The sequence below is a fragment of the Peromyscus eremicus genome, unplaced genomic scaffold (assembly GCF_949786415.1).
Source record: "Peromyscus eremicus unplaced genomic scaffold, PerEre_H2_v1 PerEre#2#unplaced_57, whole genome shotgun sequence".
In the NCBI taxonomy this organism is placed as follows: domain Eukaryota; kingdom Metazoa; phylum Chordata; class Mammalia; order Rodentia; family Cricetidae; genus Peromyscus; species Peromyscus eremicus.
Genome location: NW_026734301.1, coordinates 667,667 through 695,007, shown reverse-complemented (window position 1 = coordinate 695,007; position 27,341 = coordinate 667,667). Strand labels below are relative to the sequence as shown.

Sequence of the window (27,341 nt, the reverse complement as noted above, 5' to 3'; positions counted from 1 at the left end):
TAAAATTGCCAAACCCTGACCTAAAAGAGGCCTGCACCAAAACCTGAAGCTGAATAAGCTCTGACCTAGAGGAAAAACAAAAGTATCCCTGGGCCAGTCCATTAAATGGAAGAGCCAAGGCCAAAGGAGAAAGAAAAGTAACAAAATGAAATGCAACAAAAGGAAAAGAAAAGAATGGCCATGCCTAACCTTGACCCTGAAGGAGGCTGGCCCCAACCAAAAGGGAAATTAGTCCTACCCTATGGCTCAGAAGAAAACTACCTGGCTTGAAGAATGCAAAGGAGAATATCCATGCCTCAACTTTACCTGGACTGAAGGCAGGGACTTCACCAAGATGAGAAGTTAGCCTCAGCATAACTCTGACCCTGAAGACTGGGCCAAACCAAGAAAGGACTTGGGCCCAGATCAACCACTCAAATGAGAGGCCAGGACAAAGCAGGAAGAGGGAACACAGGGGCCTTTTGTCACTTACCCTGACAAAAGCCTGAGGAAAAAACAAGGAGAGAAGACGACCTGGGACACTCTCTTAAATGACAGAGGCCAAGAACAAAGCAAGAAAAAAAATTGTCTGTCTATAATCCTTACCCTGATGAAGTATGGGCCTAAGCAAGAAGAGATGGGGGCCCCATCATAACCTTCATGACCAGGCCAAAACCAAGAAAATTAGTGGGCCTGAGTCCAGTCCTCACTATGAATGTCTGGGCCCTAATAAAGAAGAGAAGTGGGACTGGGCCATCCCCTTAAAGAAAGAACACCCAGAGAAAACCATGAAAACATCTATGCCCAGGTCTAATCCTTATTCTGAAAACACCAAGGACAAAATGAAGAAGGAGGTCTGGGGCAAATATTGACTGGGAAGAATTCAGAACTCATACAAAGCTCATAGAAAAAAAAAACAAGGCAAAATCAAATGTTACAAGCCAACCACAGACCTTGATGAAGAGAAACCACAAACCCTAAAATCAAGGGAGCTCCTGCCAACCCAATGAGAGATATGTGGCCAGACTTAATGTTGACCCTAGGAAGTCCAGTTTGAAGAGACAATTTAAATGGAGCCTGCTCCAACCACAATGAAGAACTCTTCCCAGACCAAACACTGATCAAGTAGCCAAGGACCAAGACCTGTGTGAAAGGAGTCCAGTCAATCCCAGAAGATAAACACGCCTGACCATAAACTGCTATCAGTGGAGACCTGCAGCCTACTGAGCAAGAATTAAACTCAGAAGCCCTGAACATTAAGGATGTGAGGGCAGAATATTTTCTTCTTCATCCAATACCCTAACCAAAAGGGAGCCAGAAATACCATGTTCTCAATGGAGCCAATGGCTCCCTTATAGATGAAAGCAAATGGAAATCATTAACATATTTGGTAGTTAGAGGGAACTCTGATCCCAGACCTTGATATTTTATAGTCAATCAAGGCCTCAAAGGAGACACAAAGAAGAATGTTTGTTGAAAATCTTAGACTCTCAAACTTCATATACAGATATAAGTTGATATCCTGAGTACCAACTGTGTGGAACACATACATTTCATTTACAAGACATACCATCCTCAATACATGCACGCCAGGACATGCTACTCACCATATGATCCAAGCTCTCATCTGAGTAGCCAATGAATATGGACATAGCATAATACAAATGGTGTTATACTGCACTCTGCTGTAGCCTGATAAAACTCCAAATCTTGATTTCAACTGATATTTTTAGGAACAAACAAGTCTCAAAAGTAACACCCCTTCATGATAAAGGTCTTGGAGAGATCAGGAATACAAGGAACATACACCTAAAACTAATAAAGGCAGTTTAAAACAAGCCAACAGCCAACATATAATTAAATGAAGAGAAACTCTAAGCAATTCCACTAAAATCAAGAACAAGACAAGGCTGTCCACTCTCCCCATATCTATTCAATATAGTACTCAAAGTCCTAGCTAGAGCAAAAAGACAACAAAAGGAGAACAAGGGGATACAAATTGGAAAGGAAGAAGTCAAACTCTTTCTGATTCCAGATGATATGTTAGTCTACATAAGTGACCCCAAAAACTCTAACTGGGAACGCCTACAGCTGATAAACCGACCCCTTCAGTAACGTGGCAGGATACAAGATTAACTAAAAAAAACCAGTAGCTCTCCTATATACAAATGATAAATGGGCTGAAAAAGAAATCAGAGAAACATCACCTTTACAATAGCCACAAATAATAAAAAACAACTTGGGGTAACTGTAACTAAGCAAGTGAAAGATCTGTATGACAAGAACTTTAAGTATCTGTAGAAAGAAAATGAAGAAGATATCACAAAATGGACAAATCTCCATGCTCATAGATAGGTAATATTAACATAGTAAAATGGCAATCTTACAAAAGCAATCTACAGATTCAATGCATTCCCCATCAAAATCCCAATACAATTCTTCACAGACCTGGGAAGAACAATACTCAACTTCATATAGAAAAACAAACAACCCAGAATAGCTTAAACAATCCTGTACAATAAAGCAACCACTGGAGGCAACACCATCCCTGACCTCAAGTTTTACTATAGAGCTACAGTAATAAAAACAACTTAGTATTGGCATAAAAATGACCTGTGGAACAATCAATTGAATTGAAGAACCTGACATTAATCTGCATACCTATGAACACCTGATTTTTGAAAAAGAAGCCAAACCTATACAATGGAAAAAAAGAAATCATGCTGGCATAACTGGATGTCAACATGTAGAAGGCTGCAAATAGATCCATATCTGTCACCGTGCACAAAACTCAAGTCCAAGTGGATCAAAGACCTCAACATAAATCCAGTTACATTGAACCTGGTAGAAGAGAAAGTAGAAGTAGTCTTGAATGCATTGGCACAGGAGACCACTTCCTAAATATAACACCAAAAGCACAGACACTGAGAGCAACAATTAATTAATGGGACCTCCTGAAACTGAGATGCTTCTGTAAGCCAAAGGACATGGTCAATAAGACAAAATGGGAGCCTAGAGAATTGGAAAAGATCTTCACCAACCCCACATCTGACAGAGGGCTGATCTAAAAAAATATGTAAAGAACTCAGGAAACTAGACATCAAAATACTGAACAATCAAATTAAAAATGGGGTGCAGATCTAAACAGAGAATTCTCAACAGAAGAATCTCAAATGGCCAAAAGACAGTTAAGGAAATGTTCAACATCCTTAGCCATCAGGAAAATACAAATCAAAATGACCCTGTAATATCATTTTATACCTGTCAGAATGGCTAAGCTAAAAACACTGATAAAAACTTATGTTGGAGAGAATGCGGAGCAAGGGGAACACTCTTAGACTGTTGGTGGGAATGCAAATTTGTACAGCCTCTTTGAAAATCAGTATGGAGGTTTCTCAGAAAATTGGGAATCAATCTACCTCAAGAACCAGCTATACCATTCTTGGGCATATACCCAAGGAATGCTCAGTCATACTACAAGGATATATGCTCAACTATGTTCATAGCAGCATTATTTGTAATAGCAAGAACCTGGAAACAACCTAGAAGACCCTCAACTGAAGAGAAAATGTGGTACATATCCACAATGGAATAATATGCAGCAGTAACAGACAATGACATCATGAAGTTTTCAGGCCAATGGATAGAACTAGAAAATGTCATCCTGAGTGAGGTAACCCAGACTCAGAAGGACAAACATGATATGTACTAACTCATAAGTAGATACTAGATGTAAAGCAAAGGATAGCCAGACTACAACCCACAGCTCCAGAGAAGGTAGGTAACAAGGTAGACCCTAAGAGGGACACATGGATCACCCTGGGAGGGGAAATAGATGAGATCTCTATAACTAGAGTTTTCCTCCCTTGCCCACAGTCAGGACAAATCTGTCACCCGCCAGTCCCACAGCCGCTCAGATTCAACCAAGAAACACAGAGACTTATATTGCTTACAAACTGTATGGCCGTGGCAGGCTTCTTGCTATCTGTTCTTATATCTTAAATTAATCCATTTCCATACATCTATACCTTGCCATGTTGCTTGTGGCGTACCAGCATCTTCACATGCTGCTTGTAATAGCAGGGGCTGGCATTGGCTCCCTTCCTCAGCCTTCCGCTTCCCAGAATTCTCTTCTTTGCTTGGCCCGCCTATACTTCCTGCCTGGCCACTGGCCAATCAGTGTTTTATTTATACAGAACAATATCCACAGCAGATCTCCATGAGCAAACTGGGAAGGAGGGGGGCGGTGGAGGGTAGGGGTTTGGGGATGAGAAAATAAGGGAACAGGATGGTCGATCTGGAACAGGGACATAGTGGAAGAGCAATGAGATACCATGATAGAGGGAGAAATCATGGGGATAGGGTGTAACTGGGTGCTAGGGAAGTTCCCATGACTTCTGGCTTCCTTTTTATTTTCTATACTGAGACAAAGGCGTAGTAGGCTTTGTCTTCCACCAGCAGACTGCCTCTTCCAGCTGTCTGGTTCAGGACAGATAGGTATGTTCACAGTCAGTCCCAAACATGATCACCTGAAGCTTCAGGTGATCACAGCGCTTGTGAGTGAGCAATGGCTTATGTCATGTCCAAAAGACAGCATGTCACAGCAGTTCCCCTCACGCTCAGTCAGGACACTCAGGGCCCATTTCCATGATGTTTCCTATGTCTAACAGAAGTGGTTAATCTACAGGTTCCATGTAGCAATGAGCATTCATGGTCACTTCAACATTCTAATGTTATGAGGCTGTGCATTCACTGATGCCCACTACCGAAAGAAGGACCTCTGACCAAGACTGAGAGCTGAAGAGATCTAGTTGTAGAAACAGAAATATTTACAAAGCAGTTGCTATTACACAAAATAACAATAGTAGCATCCTCTTAAGGGTTATGACCTATCAAGCCAGTGACTTTTGACCAGGTACACAGTACTAGGTATTAATTCCTTCCTATAGTGCAGGCCTCATGAGATCAGAAGGAAGTTAATTAAACAGTGACTCCCATGTCACTATTGCACCAGTGATTTTCTCATATTCTGTAGGCCACCACTTCAATTATGTTTGCTTATGCTGAAATAAAAAGTCATAATTTCATAAGATCCTATTTGTTGATTTTTGGCCTCATTTACTATTGGAGGAGAGTCCTACTCAGAAATCCCTTACCTGTTCTTGGAAGTGGGAATATTTTCTCTACTGTGACTTTTGACAATTTCAGGTTATCAGGTCTCATTTTGACATCTATGATGCATTTGGTACAGAGCTTGCGTATGGTAGAAGATAAAGAGCAGAGTTTCATTTTCTGCATGCTGAAAACAATTTTTCTTAATGACCATATCTGAGACAGTAACTCAAATGCCAACATATGTGAGATACAAATATGTGTGCAAAGTTATACTAGGTACTCACAAGTGCATTCTGCTTACCAAGTGGACCACTTTGAGGGAACCAGTCATGCAGTAATATGAGGTCAAGCTCTGACCACTCAGAGTAAGGAAGGCATGGCAACCACTTGCATTAAAATAAATTTCCAGCAGGACTTACAGCCTTGCTCAAAAACTACAGATTATTTTCTAAAACTACAGGTCATTTTCTTGGGTCCCCAGACCTATTCTCACACTAGTAAAATAAAAAAAAAAACAAAAACGGAAACACAGAAGAGGACAAATGATCCTTTGGTGATGAATAATATTTAGATTGCCCCATAATTCCAGCTCTAAGTGTCTTTTTAATGATTACAATTATCATCAAATCTAATTTTTTAATGCTGCATAAGAAGTGTAAAAAAGATCGTATATGCTATGTTTATTGTAAAATAAAACATCCTGGGTACTGTGGATGCTATAATGATGGTTATGAATGAAAATTTAACATAGACATACCAGCTGTGTCACTCCTGGGTATGCCTACTTCTAAAAGTGAACTCACTATACTGAATCATGTATATGTGTGTATGTGGGTTTGTGTGTAGTTTTTATCACTGTGCTACTGACAACACAGATGATTTATGGAATGAGCTTAGAAGACCACCAATACACTAATGGATAAAGAAAGCATGATATACATAAATAATGCAAGATAATTCAATAAAGAAAGAAAAACTATAGAAAAAATTAATTATATAATTCTCAAGAAAATTGTTGCAACTATGTATCATCAAACTTAAGAAATAGACAATTCTCCAAAATACAAATATCCCATATCTTCTCTCATAAATGGAATCTAGAAAAAATATCAAAGTAGGAGGAAAATTTTTGAGGAAGTGTGAGGGCACATATTTTAGATGGAGGGAGTACAACAGGATAGTGAGGGGATGTATATGAACAAATTAGTGACTTTGTATAATTAATATGTACAGAATAATAAGATTAATTTTAGAAGTAATAAAACAGAAAAAGAATTACTTATATGCATAAGGGCTTATAGATTTTTATAAAACTAAACATAATGACTACATTTTTACTATCTTCTAAACTTCTCTTAAAATGTTTGAATGATGGGGCTAGAGTTGGCCTCACTGAAAAACACACACTGTACTCTTTCAAAGAACCTGAGTTCAGTTCCCATCACCCATCACAGTGATTCATAATCAAACACCAATATCCCTAGTTCCAGGAAATCTGGAGGTTTCTCCTTATCTCTGTGGGAACTGCTCTCCTGTGCACATACCTCCCCCTATAAACAAATATGTGGAATTTTAAAGGTATTCTCTCAAAATTTCCCTATTGAGTTTTATGGAACCAGAGAGGCAGAGAGGGTGCATGTATGCTATACATGATGTCAGTTCATTCTTACACTCTCAGTTGTAAGAATAAAGGATTGTAATTAAATAAATTATAAGTACTATAAGGTCATTCTGGAACCAAAAATCACAAAAGATTAACACCAGTATATAAAATTATTGGACCATGTAAGAATCTGAGTTGTATAAAGTTGATGCAAATAAATCTGCATAAAATTTAAACATTATAAGGGCTTTCTTAGCATTTCATTTGTTTTAGTCACTGAAAGTTACAGTGTGCCTAAATTCCATCACCATATTGTCATTCATCATGTATATTTAATTAAGAAGGATTACAAAAGCTTTGAAGTCCACCATAACAAAAGACAGAAATTTTGGCATGAATAATCTGTAAACTATAAACTACTATTAGGTCTGGCTGAAACAACACACAATAGATAAATGAGCTCCAGAGGTCTGGCAGCTTCTGACATAAGTCACCAATGTAGGAGCTCTGAGTTTAGTAGCCTGAAAAACAGCTATTAATTGTTTTATTAATTTTTTAAAAGATGTCCGAATAACATGCTAGGTGAGGGGATAAATAGAATAAAAAACCCAAAAGCAGACACAGAAAGACATTTTGGACAGAACCCGTGAAGTTAAAACTATCAAGATAGAAGACTCAAACTAACCATGTAATTGCATTAAATATAAAGGTCTAGATGGGAGAAATTGCCAGACTAGATAAACAACCACAAAGGATTTCACTCTATGATGAATAGAAAACAAATGTATGGGCAGAGTGTCAGAGTAAGGAGGCAGGAAAAGGCAGAGTTCTTTAAAATGTCCTAGTACCCATGTTACTACCAAAGTAAACTGCTGAACAATAAGTTTTACTAGGGAAAGTATCTATTATGAATAACACAAATATTATAATATACATGTGTGTGATGAAAAGGGATCAATTTTCCAGGAAGACAGAATACTCTACTTAAAAAGTATTTAACTATGAATCCTCCAACCTGGATGAGAAAGTGGATGGAAACTGACAAATCCACAATTAAAGTTGGAGATGGGAGTCGACAGAACAAAAGGAGGGAGTGTCCAACAGCTTCACTTGCAAATGTTCGTTGTGTAATGAGATGTTGGTCAGGTTCAAGGCCCTTGGCTTCAGTACACCATCAATACTAGACCTGCATGAGACACAGCAGCTCCCAATGCCACTAAATTGATAAAGAGATGATGGAGAGGTGGGAAAGATGGGGGTCGGGGAGTGAAGTGCTTTACTTTTTTCTTCTTTTTATTGTTTATTTTGTCTCATTTATATTCCCCATTTCTTTCCTTTGTGGAGGGACTCTAAAAGAGTGAGGGGCAGATATGGAGGGACTGGGAGATGGGTGGGATTGGGGTACATGGTATGAAATTACCAAAGAATCAATAAAAAAGAAAATATGCATAGGTTAAAAAAATCAAATTTCACTTTCTACCATTTGTTAACATGAACTAAACAATAAGAAGTCAAATGAATGAGGTTTTTGACTTTTAAAAAACATGAACATATGGAATAATTCAGTGCAATTTTGACATAGGAACAAAAGTTCCTATATAACAAGGGTTAAAGATGATGCATTTGGAACAGAAAATTCCATTTTACTCTTGATATATCCACAGGATAAGATTGAGTAATAAGAAAAAATTTAAATTATAATTAAATTAAGTTCTTGTACTATACAAAGAGAAAATAGGAAAGAAGCAGATAAAGTCGTTAAGGATAAGGAGAACATGAACACTGCTGTCAATCAATTTCACCTAACAGACATTTACAGAACACCTCCTCAAATGACAGCTTAAGACAACATTTCCAGAACACACAAGTCACTTTTCAACACACTCCATGTTACAAGATACTAAACAGGTTTAAATAAACATAAAAGACCCGATATAAAGTGATGTGTGCAATGTGACTACAGGGAAATTAAAATATAAGTCAATAGCAGAATAGTATCTTAATAATTTCCAATAAATGAAAATTAAACATTTCATTCTTAAAATAATAAACAGATTAAAAGATAAAGTCATAGTGAGAGTAAAAGTATCGAAGTGGAAATAAAAGATAACAAAATTTATGGAATAAAGCTAAACCATAATTAGAAAAAAACTAAAACATTAAATGATTTTATATGAACGTGAATACATTTGGATTTTGTGTGTATGTTCTACAATAAGATCTCACTCTGTAGCATAGCCCCAGTGTAGCCAGGGCTATGTGTGGAACCCAGTCTGTTCTCAAACTCATGGAATCCTGTTTTCCAAGGGCATGGATTATAGGTATGAAATACTTAACACCTGACTTAAGTAATTTGTAATCTGTGACATAAATTTTATATAAATACTAAAAAAAGTAACTAAAAAGCCTCTAATCAATTTTTAAAATTCAATAAATTGAAAATAAATATGACAAGAAGTAAGAGAAAGATACATATCTATATAACACTGATAAATCTCTAGGCACACTAGCAAAGAAAAATGGAAGAATACTAAAGTTACTCACATAAGGAATGAGAAAAGGGATATTGCAGATACCACAGGCACTAAGATGAAGTAAAGAAATACAGAAAATATTAAGCCTATTACAATTTGGAGGAAAGCCTATAGTCATTCTTTCAGAACTGCATCCTGCCATCCTGGATCTTCACAGCAGGCATCAGGCCTCATGAGAATTGGGCTGTGAGGAGTCTCCAGGCTCTGAGAAGACTGCCCTAGCCCTCACTAGACCTGGCCTAAGAGGAGACTGCTGCCAAGAAGGCCTTTGCCTTCACCTCAGCCTCCCCAGAACCGGGGCTGTGAGGAAGTCCAGACTCTGAGGAGATGGCGGTCTCCCACCCGTGTGGTCCACCCCTCAGAGACCCTGAGCCTGGCCACCCTGGCCTGGGGCGGCCTTCACCACAATGAACTGCACAGACCTCCTCCACAATGGTTCAGCAGCTCCTCAGCAGTTCCTACAAGTCCTCAAGTCTGAGCATGCTCAATGTACCAGGCCAGAAGAATGTGGTGGAATGGGGGAGGTTTAGAGTCTCTGTCCGGATGCTCATTGGGCCAGAGTGCTTTAGGGGCGGGCTTAAGCCTCACATGCCATTTATGATTGGATGTGTTGCATGTGGCTCTATTTGGAGGCTGGCCTTTTCTGGTGGGATTTGGCTTTGGTGAGAATGGTCCGCAGTGTCTCAATGGGGACAAAGGTTGTAGAGCCTCTCAACACTGGGGGTCTGCCTGTGAATGGAAAAAAAAGAAATACAATTTAATGCCAGGTGGTTGGAGAGCATGCCTCTAATCTCAACACTTGGGCGGACAGGCAGATCTCTGTGAGTTCAAGGCCAGCCTGGGCTACAGAGCGAGTTCCAAGAAAACTAGAGCTGTTGTTACACATAAGTTAAAGTTCATCAACACAGTAATGTCGTTAAGAACCAGGAATGGAAGTAGTCATAAGAAGATCCTGGCTTCTGGGCATTTGAGTTGTTCTTCTCCTCAGGAAGGGCATCTTATAAAACCTAAGGATTTCATAAGAATCTATTGGATGGATCTTAGGACTCTCCAAGATTTTCATTGCCAAAAGGTAAATACTGGAATTATCTGAAAACATAAGCTCCAGAGAACAGCAAGGACCCCATTGGTAAATGATTATCAGGAATAGAAGTGGCCAAGATGAGAAGATTTTAATCTTTCATTTCATTTATCTGTCTATCTATCTATCTATCTATCTATCTATCTATCTATCTATCTATCTATCTATCTTGCCCTCTTTCTTTTTGTTTTAAGTCTAGCTACCCAGGCTGATCTCAAACTTGAGTATTTCTTTGTTCTATGTGTGCTACTGTGCTTGGCACAGAAGATTCCATACCCTGAAGCGTGTCTGAAACCTGTTAAATAAATCTCCTCAAAAGTGAGTACTGATATAATTCAATTCACTCTCTCTATATATAACTAAATTTACCACCACCACCACCACTACCACCACCACCACCACCACCACCACCACCACCCGTGCACCCCAAGCTTACCTTGCACTGGTTGATTGGGCATCTCACATCTAAAAACATCTGAAATACGAAATGCTATGAAATTTGAAACTGTTGATCCTAACCATTTTATATAAGGGACATTCAGCCTGCAATCAGCATGTAATTAACAATTAACAATGGCGGTTATTTGCTGTTAGAACTCTTAATGCTCTTCACAATCACAAAGAAGGAAGGTGGTCAACTATAACAATTCTCATCTCACCATTTGAAATGAAAGCTGGGAGGTTGAGTGAATGTCTGAGAACAAGGCTAGCAAAGCCCTGGCTCTGGAGACCCTGCCTTACCTCCAGGCTCTGAGTTCTGTACCATCAATCACACTGTGCTGCCTTCATAAGACCCAGTGACCTTGACCTCACCTTGAGTTCAAAGCATTTTTGTATACTTGCTCTAGTTAGCTCCTGGGCCTTAATGGATTCTTTGGAAAGATGCTGGATTTTTGTTTGGCCTCAGTTTCTGACTGCACCCTGCAAGCCATCTGACAAAAACATGTTTGTTTTATAGGCAAGTGTTAGTACTGCATTATAATCTCTGTAACTAAAGTCTGGTGCTCTTTTTCATGTTTAGACATAGGCAGCTAATAACAGAGCACAACTGAGTTAAATAAATTTAGAAGCATATTTGTTTTTTTTAAGTCATAATACAAAGTTAACACAGATTTTGGGTTTATAAAATATAGAAATCAACAGAATTTGTATTGACATACAGCTCCAGTAAAACTTAAAATTCTGTGAGATAGTCATAACAATATTCTCCATCAATTTTAAATTAGATTTATGATTGCCATTATTATTTCTGTGCACTTGTGTGACATGCATGTGAAGTACATGTATAGAGGTCAGAAACTAATGTACGGGATTGGTACTCTGCGCCCAAAAAATGTGGGTTCCAAGGACTGAATTCAGATCATCAGGCTGGGTGGCGAGTGCCTAATTTACCAGCTGAACCATCTTGTCAGCTCCTCTATCAAGTCTGAAATTCAACAATAAGGCAGAAAAACTTTACTTGGAATTTAAATAAAATTGGGGGGAAAAGTTCTTCTTCAAGAACTATTTGAGAACTAGCAATGCTCATTGGGGAGATGCATTTCCAAGCAGACCAGAGAATTTATGTTCAACCCTGAAATCCCACAAGGTAGCGGGATGGAACATGTTGTACCCTGAGTCCCCCAAAGACCACCAAGAGACCAAATTCTGTAAAGTCTTTTTATTGCTGCCAGTTAATTTGGGCGTCTCCATCCATCTGATACAGCAGAGCAGGAGAGACCCTGAGTAGCACTCAAGCAGGGTTTTTCTAATGGTTAGGGTAGGAGATCTAGGAGAATTCCAACTCTATATCATTACAAGCTCAAGACTGGTGCTTACGTCAGGTTAGAGATGCTTGGTTTGAACTGATTGGAGAGTTGCAACTCAAAGGAAATTGCCCTATCCTCTAGCAATCTACGTTATTGTATCCATTTGACCAGCAGATCCATTTCCTCTGATAGTTAGACATCCCATTTTTATCTGCAGGGAACTCATTCCCTATGACAGCTATGGTATACAATCTGTAACAGCAGAAAACATCTCAGAGGACATATCTGGTGCTTTGTTTATTATGCCAGTTATGTTATAGCATGTCCTTTAGGTTATGGCAGGAAATGCCTGGTGTGCAGCTCCTAATTGTCTAGGGGTGAAGGGGCAGCAGATCATCTGGTGGGTTTTTTAAGAACAATTTATCCAAGGGCCTGTTGTCCCCTGTCTGACCCTTCTCTAAGATGGCTGCAACCCTGGCATCCTCTCAAAAAGACTTCCAAAGAGTTGTCCTCTTAACTCCACATGCATACCTCTCCCCATCCCACACCCCCAAACACATAAACTAAATTAAGTAATTGGTGAAATGATAAATTAAAACAGAAAGCGAGGTGATACTGAGTACCTTTCAGCAGGTCCTGCCAAGGTATGCCACTAAGCAACACACAGCATCAGCAACAGTTAGTGCAAAGAGGTTCATTGGGGAATGGTGAGTGGAAGTGTGAAGGGCTGTGTGGGAGTGGGGACTTGAGAGAGACAGAATGACAAGAGGAAGAAGAAATGCAAGAGACAAAAGAAGAGATGAGAGGAGAAGCAAAGAGATGTGAAAAAGGCAGAGAGATGGAAAGGGAGTGAGCTGTGCCTGGCGGGCATTTTTAAGGCTGCACGTGTGGCAGAGCTGAGGGTGGAAAGAACCTGATGACAAGTGATGATGTAACTGCTGTGGTGGCAGCAGCAGATGCAGGCTGCTGCGACATGGCAGAAACTAACAATTGGGGTGTGCGTCAAACACTGCGTCATGTCTCTGCCTCCCTAGTGCTAGGATTAAAGACATGCACCACCACACCTCATATATGAATTATTTTTGATGTCTAAATAGGAGCTGATGAAAACATTTTCATATCTTTGTTCCTCAATCATCTTCATTGTTTCTATTTTTCACATGGTCCATATCATGGTAAAGTAACCATAGGTATATACCATAGGACCTTCTGACTACAAAATAGAGGGAGATAATGAAAGTGTTATAAATATGGGGAGTTTTTTTCTATTAAAATAAATTGCATAATGAGGAGCAAACAATGAATGAGAACTATGAAGTATATCCCATCAAACTCATTTTTCTCCCTGTGGTTTGACTCCATCTCTTTTGCTACAACCATTAAAATAGCTCCACACTACCACTTTAAGAATTTTGACAAGTATATACAGATTCGCATTTTTTTTATCATTAATCTGCCTTAGCATTTTTGTTTCATTACTGCTCTAGGCTATACCATTTGGGTAGGTTTCAGAATTTTTTTAACTTAGGCAGCATATAAAATCAGCAAATTTGCTGGATTCACTGTGGGCACAGTGAGTGCTTGCAGAGGTTTTCTCGGTGCAGCCTGCCCTGTGTGGATGCTGCTGCACATGGAAGCTATTGCCCAGAAGGAAATATGTTTGGTTTTAACAAGCCAAAGTGCACCGAAGAACAGAGGACTTCTGTATCTGCAGAGCCAAGTCTTCCAGCTCTTGGTTCATGGACAGTAAACATTACAAAAAGGATTTTCAGAGCTATTTTGGGTTGCACATGACATCTGCAGTGTCTGTGTTGCTTGTGGAAAGATGGAAGAAGTTGCCAGCTGATCCAGAAAAACAAAGCAAAACAAAAAACAAAAACAAAATAACAACAAAAAATCAACAAAGCTGGAATCACATGGTAGATGCAAGGGCAGGACCCAGTCTAAAGGCAACATTTAAACAAAAAAAGCGAGAACTCTATCTGGAAACAGGATGAAAAGCAACCAGATCAGTAAACTGTGGAATTTATTTATTTATTTATTTATTTATTTATTTATTTATTTATTTATTTATTTATTTATATTTTTTTGGTTTTTTGAGACAGGGTTTCTCTGTGTAGCTTTGCGCCTTTCCTGGAACTCACTTGGTAGCCCAGGCTGGCCTCGAACTCACAAAGATCCGCCTGGCTCTGCCTCCCGAGTGCTGGGATTAAGGGCGTGTGCCACCACCGCCAGGCTGTGGAAGGAATTTAAACACCACAATCCTGATGCTCACAGCACCTCAAGTGCCTCTCAAGCCCAGTCTCTGCTTCAGTAACCAGTCAGATCAAGGCTCAGATACAGAGATGGCTTCCAGCTCTAAGAGGACTCCAGTTTTTCCTTTTTAGATATTACCTAGTGGAAAAGACAGAAAATACATTGTGGGATCATCTTTAAGGGCAGTTTTGGCGAAGTCCTCATTGACACCTATCTCTTCAAGCCTTGCTGCAGCACAAAGCAAGCAGCTGCTGAGAAGCCTGAGGAGGAGGGGCTGGCACCTCCCTGTCTCCACTCAGGAGTAGTGACTGAGGTTCAGTAGAAGGGAACAAAGATCGATTTCAACTTTGAAAAGATCACAAAGTAACAAACTGACCCTCCTATTTTTAACTTGGATACCTATTATTCTGCCAAAAGACATTTTATATAACAGTTTTAATGTGTTACCCACTCCCCATCCAACAAACTCAGAAGCCAGTGCCTAGCTTACTGCACAAAAAAAAGTGTACATAATATTTAAGATGCTGAGTATTTCATTGGAAACCTGAATGCTGTTGTAAAGTACTATTTAAGTGTTTTTTGCTTGTTTAATACCCCAAAATGAATGAAATTAGGGGATTTCAGGGGCCAGAGGTACCATTGTTCTATGATAAACCATATGTAGTTTAGTCTTTCTGTGGAAAGGTTGTGGTTGAGGCATTTTAAAATGTCTGGCTACACTTATTTTTCCTCATGATAATTTGTCATAATTCAGTAGCATGGCCTGCCTCTAGAGACAGTTAAAAATTTTGGAATTCTTCAGCATTACCAAACTTCTGATGATTCAGACCTGTACTACTGACTATTAAGCAGGGGAGACTGAGATTTCTCCAAATAGCTTGGAGGAGGAAGCAATTTCTGAACACACAGGTAGCATCGTGTCACCTCCCTTCATATTTGATAAGAAGACTTTATGTGAATCTTCTAAAACAGAACCAGAGCTCCTTTGGGGGAAGGCAAATCTGTAGGATGGGCAAGGTCCTATATAGATAGTATCAAAACATCACCATACAGTAGAGAACACATGGTTAGAAACCACTTATTAGAATGTGTAAGTCCTGGGGATGCACTGGGCATAGCTGATGCTGCTTGAGGGACATTTCTTAGAGAACTTGCAGTGTATAAATAATTGACATTGCTGCTACATGACTGTATGGGACTCACTGAAATCCATATGATTCAGTTCTAGCTCTGGATTTCCTCAGTTGACCTTTGTGGAGATTTTATCTATAGAGTAGCCCTTTGCCTTGTCTTGACCTTATTAGGATTTGGGCTTTTGTTGCTTTTCTCCCACTATTTAAAGTAGGCTAAAGAGAAGACTTGTATATTGAGATTAAGTTGGTTAGTTGAGTTGGTTTCTTGGAGTTGGGCTTCTGAACATCCAGGTAGCTGAATGGAATGCCTCACATTATGATCTCAGAGAGGGTTTCTCCGTAGAACACTCCTGAAGCTGTCCAATGGCTTCTTCTCAAAATTCAGGAAAAAACAATACTGCCATGTCAGACATCTCTTAGAGGGAAGGGTACATGCTGCCTTAGTATTCTGTCACTTGTGATTATTTTGAAAACTGGATTTTTAAAGTCTGTTAGTGTTTCATAACAAGGAGAGCCACAGTTTATGACAACCTGTAGTTTTATAGTTTTACCTTGTGTGCTTCTTCCTTTTGTGAAAAACCTACCTAGTATAAGCCACCATATGCATAGAGTGTCCAATGATTGAGCATCTCTATTTCTGCATTTATATATTTATTATTAGACCTCAACTGCAGTCTTCTCCCACTCAACTCTCTGCCTGTAAACTTACTGTATTTAGGCATGCACTTTGTATTAATATACTAACTCTACAAATATGTCTTATACTTTTTATACTCTTGGATAGTTATTATCAAAACCATTACTGTAGGGTATTGAATAAATTTAGTTTTATTAGAAAAAAATAAAATAAACAAACCTGATATTTGATGCCAAAGTAGGATACTGAATTCTGATGTAGCCTGAGAAAAATCTGGAGATAATATTTAAAAGTAAAAGTAGATGAAGTAGCTGGGTGGTGGTGGCGAACGCCTTTAATCCCAGCACTCGGGAGGCAGAGCCAGGCAGATCTCTGTGAGTTTGAGGAAAGCCTGGGCTACCAAATGAGTTCCAGGAAAGGCACAAAGCTACACTGAGATACCGTGTCTTGAAAAAAAAAAAGTAGATGAAGCTTTTCATCTGCCAAGTAGCATTAAGTTAGTTGGTAATACTTACCTATTTTACTTACCTATTATACTTGTGTGTGAATGTTTTGCTTGCATGTATATCTGAGTACCAGAGGCATGCTTGGTATGGAGGTCAGAAGAAGTCATTGGGTCCTCGGAATTAGAATTTCAGATGGATATGAGCCCCCTTATGTGTGCTGGGATCCAAACCCAAATGCTCTTAACTACTGAACCATCTCCTCAAGACTCAAACTCATACTTCTTAAATTTAGCAGATGGAATTGGTATTCTGAGTAACCTATCTGAGACAGCCTTATGGAATTTTATGAAATGTTTTGTGTCATAAACCAATGGGAAACACCGTTTCAGAGACTGGAATGAATCCTTCAGGCTTTGTTCACAATATTCCTAATGGAAGCAGATGACAGTGCCAGAGCAGGTCATTACTCTACATCTCCCCAATGCAACAGTCATGCTAAAGGAGTGAGAAGTCAGAAGGCATCTCCAGTATTCACACTTGCAGCTCAGCAGTTCTCCTCTGCTGTGGGTAGTGGTAAACTTTATTTATGCATTTCAAGGCCACTTTCACTGTTTTGCTATCCCAGAACCACAAAGGGCAACTGTGAAATGGCATGGGGAAAGGACTAATGTAGTGCAGAAGGGAGATTCCTTTCTTTCCAGAAGCTCATCATTGTTACATTCTCTAAATCTGGCTGTTAACATAAAGGCTAGGTCATGAAGACTGGAATAGACCATGCCATCCACATTCAAGGTGTCAACCCCCTATGTATCCCTGGTTAGATGGGAATTCACTTTGTAGCCAAGGCTCCTGGAACTTGCAGAGATTCATCTCTGCCTCTGAGTTCTGAAGTTACAGGAGTGCAACACTATGCCTGAATAAAGGAGAGTTGTAAAAGTGAAGCACTGGAAATTGCTTTTTTATTCACAAAAAGTCTTCAATGGGGACTTTTAAAAGGCAGTCAGAAAATGCAGTGTATATATTTAGCCAACTATTAAAACACTGACAAGAATAAAAAAATTAACAAAAAAATAACAAAATTTCTAACTACTAAACTAAAAACACCAAACAAACAAAACCCCAGCAAAGAAAAGGCCCCTCCAAAAACTTAAGTCACAAATATTCTTCTACTCTAGACTCAACGAATCAATGGAATACATTTGGCTTTCCAAAGCACCAAAGATGACTCAGACCTCCTCTATAAGTTCTTTCTCAGGACCAGTCATGCCAGTCCAGGCTGTGAAACTGGAGAATCCCCAGTCATTTTCTTGATGGAAGATCCGATGACTGACTAACATAGGTGTGAGGGAGTGCTGTAGTATCTGCAGTGAGTCATCTTCAGCAACACTTTCACGTGACATGGAGTTGGCTTCAGCATTGCCCTGGGGAGGGAATCCTATTCTTCTCCATGTGGTATGTATAGATAACAGCATGACAGCCATGCAGGCTTTCTTGTCGGATTTCTCACCACATGTGGAGGACTCAGACAGCTTACTAAAGACAAGGAGAGTAAACTGACAGAGTAACTCTGGCTCACCAACATACCCTCCCCATGCTTCTGTGTCCCGTTTGAGGGCCACTTGTTAATTGATGTCTGGGTTCTGAGTAGTCTTGGCAGGTCCTCTGTAGCTCAAGCTTCTTTCTGATGATTTATTTTCTCCTGGAATAGTGTACCAACAGACACATGGATCCCTTGCTGGTAGGTTTCCTAACTGGTTAGTTCAGAGCTACAAGATGTCTTTTGTTGAGGAGGTGTTGATGCTAGAGTGGAGTTCTCTTAAGTGGTGCTGTCAGAGAAAGAATGGCAATTATTCCCATAAGCATCCTAACTCTGCCATGGCCTAGACAAAACCAGGGCCTATTCACTCACAGGACACCAATGTGAAGGAAGAAAGACCACCCCACGAATGCCATGGTTGCAGGGGATAGGAGTCAATGGTGACTCTTTTGCCTGGTGCACTTAGTGTCCCTGCTGAAGCAGGTTTGTTTGCAGCAGGCTCTGACCCTGGGCTGTGGCCTGTTCTAGGTCATGCTGGAGTTTTTTAGACCTAGGAGAGGAAGGCAGCTGAAACACAGGCCTGGTGGGGACCTGCCATGCCAGCATTTGACATTCAGCATTACCTTTCAGCTGAGCTTATTCCTTTTGTCCTCAAGAGAGAAGGGCCAGAAAGCAGCTGGCCCTGGATTTTTTCTCAGCCTTTAAAAATTGCTAGAGATTGAACTGATAAATATATACCTAAACTAAAAATAAAAACAAAAAACAAACAAAAAACCCAGCACATTTCTCCAAAAGTTCAGATACATTATTTGGAAAAAAAAAAAATAGCAGCATAGCAATGTCAGAGTCACACACAGTTAAGGAGAGATATGCATAGCCTTGAACATCTGATGCCAGGCAACTCAGCAACCTTGGAACCTAACTGTATGAGGCCCTCTAGTGGTGTCTACGCAACACTGCAGTGTGCCGGCTCTGTTTATGCCTTCAGCACAGAACATTCCTTGGCTTCAACCTGTCAAACTCTAAACCTGCTTATTTCCAGAGAAACTTTCTCACAGCAAACAGATGCTCACTGCAGAAAACCTGTAATCAGTAAGAAGGGGCTCCATGTAAATCTGCACAAGGGAAGGACCTTACCTCTAAAGGTGCCATCCTGAAGGAAAATGAAGAGGCAGGAGGGCACACTGTCTTCCATCTAACACTCTCCCTGTTAGGTTTGGGGCTGCCATGGGAACATGTGTGGGGAAACATAAAGATCAATGAACTCAGGACATATGAGAGCTCAGAAATGAAGAAGGGGACACAATCTCTAGAAAGATTAAGAATAATACGTATTTTTCCTGGACAGACATTTCTGTTGACTGAACCAGCTCATACACTCAGATGTTCTTTCCCTGGCTGTGACTGAAAGGCAATGCAGATTTGCAGAAATCCAAATAGGAGAGAGATTCAGGTAGAGGGGAACTACTGAGTGCCACTCCCTCCTGGCCTGGGGTCCTACCTCATCCGGGAGACAGTGAAGTAATGCTGCAGCTTTTCTGCCAAGACCTTGTGCTTGGTGACCAGATCTCTCTGCTTCAGCAGGTATTTTAGTCTCTCCTCCAATCTTTCCTGTTTCTGTTTAGTAGAAGATTATGTTCTTAGTGCAGGGTTGAACACTCATACGCACAAAGACACACACTCTCCTGAACACACACACTCTTGAACACACACATACAAGTGTGTACGCATACAAGCATACTACATTGCATTCACATGTTTAGTTTCCCAAATAATGCTAATATAAGAAAAGATCACCCAGGACATTTAAGAAGAAACTGAACATTCCTTAGATGGAAGAACACAGTGGGCAGGACAGATGGACAGATCAGTCAATGAAGTGCACAAACCTTGTAAACCCAGTGCACGAACAAATGGGCTCATGGGGTGGTTGGCCTATAAGCCATGCCTGTTCATCAAGTTCTCCAATCCATGCACTAAAGGCTTGGATCCCCAGCACAAGACAACAGGATGGTGGTGAAGCAGCCAATAGCTTCACTCAGTGCTTCCCAGTGTCTCCAAGATAAACAGCTTCCTCCAAAAGGAGCTCTCTAAACCACAGGCTGCCTCACTTCAGACACAAAGCAATGAGCCCAGGAAACTAGAAAATCCTCAACCAGGTGCCAATATAATCCTTTCCTCCCTGTAAGATGATTGTGTCAGGGATTTGTTTGAATAAGAGGAGGTTGACTAAGTCACAGACAAATGATCGCATGTATTATTTCTTACTGAACAAGATTCCATGGAAAGCCCGGACCACATTGTACTTTTACACTCACAGATGATGGGTATCTGAATAGTTTTGACTTCAGGGCTGCTCTGAAGATGACTGCTACAACCCTGGTGTCAGCTAGTTTCTCTGTGAACAACTTATTTCCCATTCCAGAATCACTGGGTTACCTGGGGACTGCAGTTCAACTTTCTGAAAAATTATAAATAGCTTCTCATAGGGCTACACCATTTTACAACACAAGCAATGTCTGAGACTCTTCATTTCTCCTAACCCTCCATAAGGCCCATTTTAACTCAGACTTAACAACTTTGGAATAAAATCAGTTATTGAATGCTGCAGACACAGCAGAGGGTGAGTGCTTTAGACTATAATGAGAGTAAGTGGGGTGCACTAAGACAGCCCTATTTTCAAACCTCAGCATGGCTATGGGACTTCTGCTCTGCTGAGATGCAACCACAGGCACCCCTGCAATTCAGAATCTCTCGGGGGGAAAAAAATTCAGGCCAAGCTTCAAGGCCAAGGTCAACGCAGCAATGGTGAGGCCAAGATGGAAAGAAAATGGTAGCAGGCAATGAGACTGAGAATAAAGCTTTCTCAGTGGGGAACACTCCTCCATTTCTGGTGGGACTACAAACTTGTACAGCCTCGTTGGAATCAATATGGTGGCTCCTCAGAAAATTGGGAATTGATCGACCTCAAGACCCAGGTATACCATTCTTGGACATGTAACCAAAGGATGCTCTATCCTACCACAAGGACACTTGCTCAAATATGTTCATTGTGGCTTTATTCATAATAACTTCAAACTGGAAACAACCTAGATGTCCCTCAATGGATGAATGAATAAAGAACATGTAGTACATTTACACAAGGGAGTATTACCCAGGTGTTTAAAAAATGACATCCAACTGGCATTGCAAGCAAATGGGTGGAACTAGAAATAAACATCCTATGGGAGATAACCTAGACCCAGAAAGACCAGTATAATTTGTATTCACTTGTAAGTATATTATTAGTTGTTAGGTAAAGGATAATCAAGCTACATTCCACAGATACAAAGTAGTTAGATGAAGAGATGTCTCTAGAGGAAACACATGCATCTCCCTGGGAAGGAAAAACAGAATATATTTTTCAGGGGGACTCGGGGTTAGTGGGGGCAGGACTAGAAGGGATCATGTATTAAGGGGAAGGGATAGAGGGAGGGAGTATGGGGAGACAGCTGGAGTTGGGGGCCTTTAGAGCGTGTTGTGGAAAGCTAGTGCAGGGAAAACTTCCTGCAACCTACATGGGTGATCCTAGTGAGTATTCCTAGTAATGGAGCATACAGAGTCTGAACTGACCATCTTCTGTAGCCAGGCAAGGCTACAGGTGAGACTGGATTGCAGTCAGTCGAACTGTTGGGAAGGGGATTCTGTGGAGATCCCTAAACAACCTATATTGATGCTAGGACAAAGTGCTCCTCTCTGAAAACTGACAGTGGGGTACCATTGTTGTGGGCAACATCTACACAGTTCATTGAACATAGAGAGATCAAGCTGTTGCCTTCATGGAGCTCTCACCCCTATCTTCTATTCTGTTTGGCCTGGAAATATACTCTGCAGGCTACAGAAAGAGAAACATGGACACCAACCAAGCCACAAAAACCTCAACATATAGTCTGTCCTCCCTGCAAGATGTTCTGGGGCTGTGTTGGCACAGAACTTGAGAGAGTGGCCATACAATGTCTGGTTTAACTTGAGGCCCATGGAAGGAAAAGCAGTCCATGCCCTACACTGCCAGCATGGCCAGGAACTGGAGACCAAATAGCCCACAGACCTAGGGTAGAACCAAATGTAACTAAAAAAAAATCAATAAAATGATTGCTAATATTCTTGACAATATTCTGCTATACTGATAGATTGGTGTCTTGCCAGTTGTCATTAAAGAGGTTTCTTCTAGCAGCAGATGGGTGCAGAGACCCACAGCCAGTCATTGTGTGGAAGTGGGAGTCTAAATTGAAACTCTCTATCAGGTCACATGGCCCAGTGAATCATCTAAGCAGAGCTCATATGAACTTATACAGACTGATGCAGCAAACATGGAGCATGCATGTGTCTGCACTAGCATCTCTGTGTATATTTTGGAGTTTTGATGGGACTTGTAATAGTAGGAGTGGGTTTGTCTCTGACTCTTTTGCCTCCTCTCTGACATCTTTCCTCCTATTGGATTGCTTTGTCCAGTCTCTATATGATGGCTTTTGTCTTGTCTTATTTTTGTTTTGTCTTATCTTGTTTTGTCATGTTTGGCTGTTGTCTCTTGGAGGCCTGTTCTTTTCTGAAAAGAAGCCAAGGGGGAGCAGATCTGAGGAAGAGGGGAGGTTTGTGGGCACTGGGAGGAGTGGAGGGAGGGGAAACTATGGTTGGGAACTATTGTATGAGGGAATGATCTATTTTCAGTAAAAAAGAAATAAAATATTCACTCAATAAAAATAAAAATAAATTGTTTAATAGTTATAACAGTCTAAAATAGTTATTAACTATGTAGTATCTACCCAAGGGAAAACTTAAAATTTCCGTCCACTAAAATATTAACAAGGAGCCGAAATTCCTATGATTTGATGGCATATAATCATTTTCATAAATAGCAGTGAGTTTCAGGCTGTGAATAATGGGCAGGAGGTAAGATTGCCTTTCCTGTGGAGACTGAATTTCAGGGACAAATCAATAGGAGGGTTTGGATGCTGCCTCCTGCAGGAAAATCCTCTTCTATTGGAGGTCTCAGACACAAGAAGAGCTGGAGGGTTGGTTGCCCAGAGCAAAAAGCAGCTGTAATGTACGAGATGGATAAAAGGTAATAACTTCCTCAGTTCCTTCAGGACAGACATCTTATCTGTTTGTTCCAGGTAAAGGTTACTTCCTGGCATTTATGTGGCTCCCAAGAAATATTCTTGAAAAGCAACCATTATGTTATTCTTTTTAAAGCTACCTGTCTACTAATGATGACACATCTAAATTATATTTTCACTGATGTTTTTGAGATGACTAATAATTTAGCACCTATGTCTTAAAAACACAAATTTGTAATCCATTGATCTTTGACATTTGGTTTAGAATGTTGATGGCTTGACCTTGGAGTTCATGAGTGCAGTGTTCCTGTCCTGCCCAGAAGATACTATTTTATTTCAAGTGTTGTAATGTGCTACAAACATTTCAGAGATATCAAGTTTTATATAAAATATGATTATGTGTTGGGAGGAATTCTGAAGAAAATGTTAGTGTTCTTATTTGACTGATAATATTCCCATGTGAGTTATAATTAAATGAATCAAGGCAGTACTGTATCATGAATCTGACTGTTGCTTTTTATACGTGAAAATTATTGAGGTAATTTCTTCTGTCTACATAACTTCTAAAATGCAGAGTCAGAAGCTGAAGGTGACAAAAGACCACTGGAAACTGCACTGAGGCTATATTCATACTCTTGATATTTCAGATAACCATGATTTGCATTTGGTGCTTGAAAGCTGGTCTGCCTGATATTTAGGACATGACTGTCAGTTTACCTCAGTTCTTCTCTTACACATTAACATAGAGAATTACAGTAGGTTTGGTGATGTAAACAGTGTGTTCACTCCAATGCTGAATGCTGCCATCTACAGCCCACTGAATAAGGCTAGAAAGGGAGCCCTGATGTCATCCTCATCAGAACAGCATTGTCCTTGTCGACAGCCTGAATTTTGAATTAAGTGGATAGTGTAGGCATCAAGGTAATTGTGTTTATCAATATTCAGACCCCATTGGACTCCTGTCTGGATTGTTTTACTGATTTTGTTTCTCGTGATTTTGTATGTATATACATTTATGGGTACATATATATGTTTAACATATTTCCAACCAAAATCTGCTTCAGTAATTCTTCTCTATTTCTTTTTCCAGAAACATGGTCCATGATGTTCCATTTTTTCTTACAAGATTTCAGAGACTTGAACTTAATATACAATATCATATCAAATGTGGACATGTTTTCTCAAAGAAGGATCTCCATTGTATTATTTTTATACTCCGAGGATGATGTGTAATACCAATCACCAAAGCATTAGCAAATAAAGACTTTTCCCACACACTGTCAGACTTCCTCCTATATTTAATATTCCTTATTCTGACTTTTCTTGATTAACATTCTGGAGTGACCCATCTCATGCCGACCTTTCAACTGCAGGCACTTCTACATTTCATTTCATCAACTTGCTGCATCTCCTCTTTACTTAAAGGATTCCAGACTAGTTATTTAATGGGGTGTCCTTGTGCTGCTGAGCTTAATGCTAGAAACCCCCTACTAAGTTTGCTGTCTTTATAAAAATAACATCCCCAAAGGCAAACACGATCAGCCCATCACATTCTGGAAAATCTGTGAGATGGCATCAGAAATTGGTAGTCTTAAATCCTCCATTTCCTTCTGACTTTTCTCTAAAATATGTCCTTAAAAATTTGGCAATGGGGATTTAGCTCAGTGGTAGAGTGCTTGCCTAGCAAGCACAAGGCCTTGGGCTTGGTCCTCAGCTCTGAGAAAAAAGTGATCTAAATGTAATCTTCAGAGTATCTAGCCTGTTAATATTTCTGGACCAGAAACTCTTGCCTCTCCATTGTAATAATCCATGCTAGAACCCAATCTGTTTTGTCTCAACCTCTCTGTATCATCTGCTGCAACAAGGATTCCTTATTCCTTTTCTAGAGTTCTATACAAACCATGGAGCATTCATTTAAAAAGATTCTTGGGGGCCTAGAATGCCAGGGCCCCCTGGATAACTAGTATTTGTCCCACCTCACCTCACATATCAACACAAAGAAAAAGTGGGACCACTGAGAGACAACTGGAATGGAACTAAATTTGAGGGCTATTTTTGGGAACCACAAATCCTAGGATTGTCCAGAATTAAAGGGCTACAGATACTAAAAGAAAAATTCTGAGTTCTTCAACCATACCTAGTTCTCTGACCAATATGGGGAAGAAGGACAAATGTTCTGAGTCCATCCTGCCTTTGGTGAACCCAATAAACACTATAGTGTATAGCCTGAAAACTGTATATACTCCTAACTGTCTCTCTGTCTGTCTCTCTGTCTGTCTCTCTGCCTATCTATCTATCTATCTATCTATCTATCTATCTATCTATCATCTATCTATTTCATCACCTATCTCTATCCATCCATCCATTCATCCATCCATCCATCCATCTTCTCCTACAACTACTCTTCCTCTTTTATTTCTCCTTCTTCTTGATCTTCCCTTTTTCATCCCGGATATTATAATCATTTTTGCCTCCCTGAATTTTTACAGGGCTTTAGAAAATGCTAATTACATCATAAAAAATTAAAAAAACCCTTTTCTCTGTAGGTTTTATTCTCCATATTTTCCCACCCAAAATCTTTATAATCCCTATCTTTCCTGGTACTTGCTAAAATATGAGGTTCTTTAGATCTCTGACACTGTGACACTAAAAATATTGTGTAAAGGAGTGCTTGTTAAAAAAATGCAAGTTGTGCTTAAAACGAGCCCAAAACCTACATCCAACAACTTGATACTTTAATAACTTGCAAACGCATTATCTTAGTTTGTTTCTTTATATGACAAATGTAATTTACATACAATGAATTCAATGAGTTGAAATATTCAGTGTTTATTAGTTCTCTACCATGAAGTTTACAAAAATATTTTATGACTAAATAAATTTTTGTCAAGAGGTAAAATCTGTAGAGTTTTCTAAATGGAAATGGAAAGTTGTACTCAAACCCAGAAAAGTCATAAGTCAGAAATTTTATGGAAGAGAAAAAAAATCAAGATCATATATGAAACTGCTGTATTTATTAAAATTCCTTAGGACAAAATTCATTACACTTGTATACAATTAGAGTGTAATTCTCTGTTTAAAATAAAAGTGATAGAAGATGCCACTTAGTTTCAACCTTTTATACAGAGAAAAGGAAAATCCATGCTAGAACTTGCATTTGATAGCCTTAAAATGGCCTGCAAAAAGAGCCTGTCTTAGTCAGGGAGTATTCTGTCTCTCAACTACTTGATACAAAAGACTTCAAAAGATCAATGAAACCTCCTGTCAAAGCTTGGCTCATGGGATTGTAGGCTATGAGAACAGATGAGATCAATCTGAGTGCAATAGAAGTGGGGAAGTAGGTGAGCTTTCAAAAACCTCCTTGAAATACAGGCTATATAATCTAATGAAATCTGAGAGAAATTATTTCCTGATGGACTGGCTCACAGGAAGCATTGGGGATGCTTGGTTATCACAAGCAGAGGTCTCACACACACTGGAAGATGATGAAGGAAGGATGGGGTTTTCCTGATAAAATATATATGAGAGAAGCTGTGCTTTGCGGCCAATTCACTGGGCATGATAGAGCACTGGGCTGTGCTTACAGAAGAGGTCAAACATAAAATGGTTGATTCACCAGGGACTTCAGGACTTGTGTTTGCCTTTAGTGCCTTTGCAGAGCTCCATGGGAGAATGTGAACTTACACAAACAACTAACATTTTAAGGAATGGGTGAAATGTTGTGTAACAATTTTCCTTTGTATAACATGAAATACTTTTCTATTATTTTTGAGATAATAATTACATTATTTTCTCTTCTTTTTCATCCTTCCAAACCCTCACTACACTCCTCCTTGCTCTGTTTCTAATTTATGACCTCTATATTCATTAATTGTTGCTATGTTCATATACATATATATGTGCATGAAGATATATATGTGTGTGTGTGTGTGTGTGTGTGTGTGTATCCATATAGTTATATATTCCTAAATGTAAACCAATCATTCTGTATAGCTAGCATATATGTTTTCAGGATTGATCATTTAATATTGAGTATCCAACTGGTGTGCTCTTCCCTGAGTAGGACTATTTCCTTAAGTCTCAGAAAGTTCTGTGGAAAGAGAGAGGAGGTTCATAATGCTCAGCAATTAAACCATGGCTGGGAAAGCTGAAATTTACAGGATTAACAAGGCCCTT

General features: G+C 39.6%; 1 protein-coding gene and 1 pseudogene across 6 annotated transcripts in view; both read left to right on the top strand.

The window, feature by feature from the left end:
* LOC131901212 (disks large homolog 5-like) overlaps positions 1-27,341 on the top strand; it is a 124,795-nt gene that overhangs the window by 84,347 nt on the left and 13,107 nt on the right. The window lies entirely within an intron of this gene.
* On the top strand, positions 13,684-14,836 carry LOC131901216 (SIN3-HDAC complex-associated factor-like; annotated as a pseudogene).